General features: G+C 33.0%; 1 pseudogene; it reads left to right on the top strand.

The window, feature by feature from the left end:
* Positions 1–1,990: 1,990 nt before the first annotated feature.
* Positions 1,991–3,494, top strand: part of LOC107559682 (interferon-induced very large GTPase 1-like) — an 8,084-nt pseudogene continuing 6,580 nt past the window's right edge.

Raw genomic sequence — 3,494 nt, 5'->3', positions numbered from 1 at the left:
AATCCAACCTGTGCCCACCCCTAAACCCCTACACTCATGACAGTAACTGAGCTCATGTAATCAAAGCTGAAAGCATTTGGTTAGTGTATATAAATGTCATAGTAAAACACAAAAACCATAATTTTGTCTTTGACTCTCAAGGAAGATGTATCTCTTAAAACACACTAAGTGAATCGACCAGTGAGTATTACAGTATATTGTAGCCCATGTTTTTTTACTTTTTTTTTTTTTTAAGTAAAATGTATTTATAACTAAACCATGCTCTCCTCTTTTAATTTTATCAAAATATTTCGTTTTAACAGACTGTTGTGAATCTGTAAATCTTTAACAGATTTAAAACCGAATGCATACATATTATTACATACCAAATAGGAAAAACAATTTCTTTGTTCTTTGCTCTTTCCATCTAACCTTGATACATCTTCAATTAGTAAACAAATAAATAATCTATTTTGAAAGAGGATTTTCACAATGTTGAAAGACTGAATGAATACTAAATCTTTAGATGACATTCAAATATATGTCTTATAATAAACATTATTATTAAATATTACCCCACACAAAACAGGCTCTGAAACAAGAGATGGAGGACCGTGATGAAAGCAGTGCATTCAAAATGTTGACAAACAAGAAGAAACTGATGGTCTAGAAATATAATTCATAATATTCATTTACATTTTACATGTATTCTTTAATGTGTAATTTCTCTTTAAAGTGTTTATTCTATCATATATATATATATATATATATATATATATATATATACTTAAGATCCGTTTCTGTTTTATTTTTCTGAAGTTTTGAAGTTAATGACAATGACTAATGATTGTGTATTATTTGTATAAGCCTAATGATGTTTAAGATGAGTTTCCATTTACACCTGTTTAAAAACAAAATGACACAAAACCGGACATTATATTTTCTGTTTGGTGACAGTGGCAGAGAAATTACACACTTCATATTTAACAAATACATAGATCCATAAACTCTTTTCCAAATATTCCCCCTCCTTCAGGTCACATTAGATTCACTGATGTCGGCCCGCACTCGGTGCGCTTAGAATGGCGGGATCCAGATGTGGCTGCAAATGCACAACAAAAATTCAAAATCGAATGGAAGAATGAAGAAATAGATTTGACTAAAACAACAGATGCAAATCATTTTGAGATCAAACAACTTTCACCTGGCACAAGATATCACATCACAGTAGTGGCAATTGAGGAAAACTGCAAGATGAGTTTCTCTGCATCTGTGTGTACAGGTAAACTCATTGCAAACTGCTTACATTTGTCATGTAATTATGATAAAGTACAATTTATTAGGAAAACTATAAATTATGTATTTTGATTTTAATTAAGTAAGAGGTGAAATGAAGAAACATTAAGAGAAACATGAAATCTCTTTTATGTTTACTATAGCATTTGCTTTGATATTTGTCACTTATGTGCAGGGGCGGACTTACCTATTAGGCAAAGGTAGGCGACCACCTTGGGCCCCCAAAAGCCAAGGGCCCCCTAAAATGCTTTTCATTTAGCGCATTAAGCTATATAAGCTATATTAAGCTTACGCATGCGTCGTGGTATTCTCGTGAACGATGTCCTTACTTTCTTTCTGGGTCTTGAACGTGGTAGTTGTGTTGCTGTATATGCAGAAAGCTCTTGGATTTCATCAGAAATATCTTAAATTGTGTTCCGAAAATGAACAAAGGTCTTCTAGGTTTGGAACGACATGAGGGTGAGTAATTACTGACACAATTTTCATTTTTGAGTGAACTAACCCTTTAAGTATTTTTTTCTCTTCTTTCCAACTCTGTTCTTTTATTGTACATTCCCTTTCCTTTTTTCCTTAGAAGTTTTTATTTTTTTCACTTTCTTTATTCCTTTCTATCTTATATTGTTTCTGTGTCCTGATTTTTTTCTTGCCAGGTCTCAAGAATTGTCTGCATTACACTAAATAACCAGAATATAACAGACATAATTACTTACAAAACATGTCTTGTAAAATCAGTAAGGTCCTTTTCAAGGAAGAGTGGAAGGCCGTGGAGAACTGCTGTTCATCGTCCATTGATGTCAGATGTCTGAACAATTATTTAAAAAACTCATATTTAATAGCACTCAAAGCACAGGCATTCAGCATAAATAATGAATATCTACTTATTCTGTGCAGGGTTTCACAAAACTGCAAAGTATGATTTTTCATTAAGCACACCTATGTGAATAAGCATATACTATGTGGAAACATGGAATTGGAGAATTTTCATATTCCATAGCTTCCATATTTTAATAAGTATAAGCCACTGGCTAGCTAGTACGCTAACTGACTGTTACAGTAATGCTCGTCAGTAAAAACTAATAAAATCTGCCTTTTCTTTTCCTCAAAAACGATAGCACACACTGTGACAATATAGTTTATAAGTAGATCACCAAAAACTTACCTAATCTTGCAGCCACATTTTAAACACGATCTGACTCTGAAGTTCAGTTTGTTGTCTTCTTCTGGTGATGTTTTGTTTAAACCAACCTTCCGCCACCTACTGGTCTAGAGTTATTAGGGCACATAGTGGGATTTAATCCAACAAACTAGATGCTCTTAAGTACTGTTTACTAAAGTTGTTTAGTTTAACTATTGCATCCACCTGAAAGTTCACATAACACAGTGTAATTAAGTAAATTCAACCAATTTGTAAAAATCAAAATCTTAAGTAGATTCAGTGATTACTTTTTACAGTGTAGTGCATTAAGCGCTTACATGCGAACGGTTGCTGTTTACGGTGTTTATTAACACGATATTGAGAAACAGTGTGTATTATATGTTTATAATGGTTTTAAATGCCGCCTACTCATTTATAAGAAGGACCCAAGTACTACACATACGCAGTTACTTTTTTGGCTGATATAATCCTTAGGTGTGTAAATGTATAATTGCCTTTTCAATATTTTTTCAGTTTTATTTAAATTTGTAGTTAAAATAACTAAAAATAAATGTATTTTAAAGTTTAGAATTAGACAGCCTTTGCACACAGGCTTACGCTGGTAACTCACCAGTGGACTTTCCTCCTCAATATAGGCTATATTTTTTCACACTTTTCTCATTCTATATTTCTGATGTTCCAAAAGCGCCTCCTACTGGCAGAGAATGAATGTTCATTTTCAATAATCCAGTCTGTGGTTTTTGTTCAGACCAATGCGAAAATCCACCCACATAACCCCGTTTTAAATGAATACAATAATTTACACTTCTGACTCACCCCTGGTTTAAACGCTCAATTGTGAGGTTTATTATTTTATAATTTATTTTGTTTTTGTGAAAACTGTAAATCAGTTGCTATTTTGTGGTCTACAACATGAAAGAAAGCCATTATAACATGTACATGAAAAATGTAGAAACATTGGACACAACTATGGGGGCACCATTGTGCAGCAGCAAGCATCACAACAAAAAAGGAACCGCAAGGTTGATCTAGGAAAATGTGTGCAAATGTATAGGCCCCCATT

Source organism: Sinocyclocheilus grahami, unplaced genomic scaffold, assembly GCF_001515645.1.
Source record: "Sinocyclocheilus grahami isolate Dianchi unplaced genomic scaffold, SAMN03320097.WGS_v1.1 scaffold695.1, whole genome shotgun sequence".
In the NCBI taxonomy this organism is placed as follows: domain Eukaryota; kingdom Metazoa; phylum Chordata; class Actinopteri; order Cypriniformes; family Cyprinidae; genus Sinocyclocheilus; species Sinocyclocheilus grahami.
The sequence above is the reverse complement of the archived record's forward strand: the minus strand, read 5'-3'. Positions and strand labels throughout refer to the sequence as shown.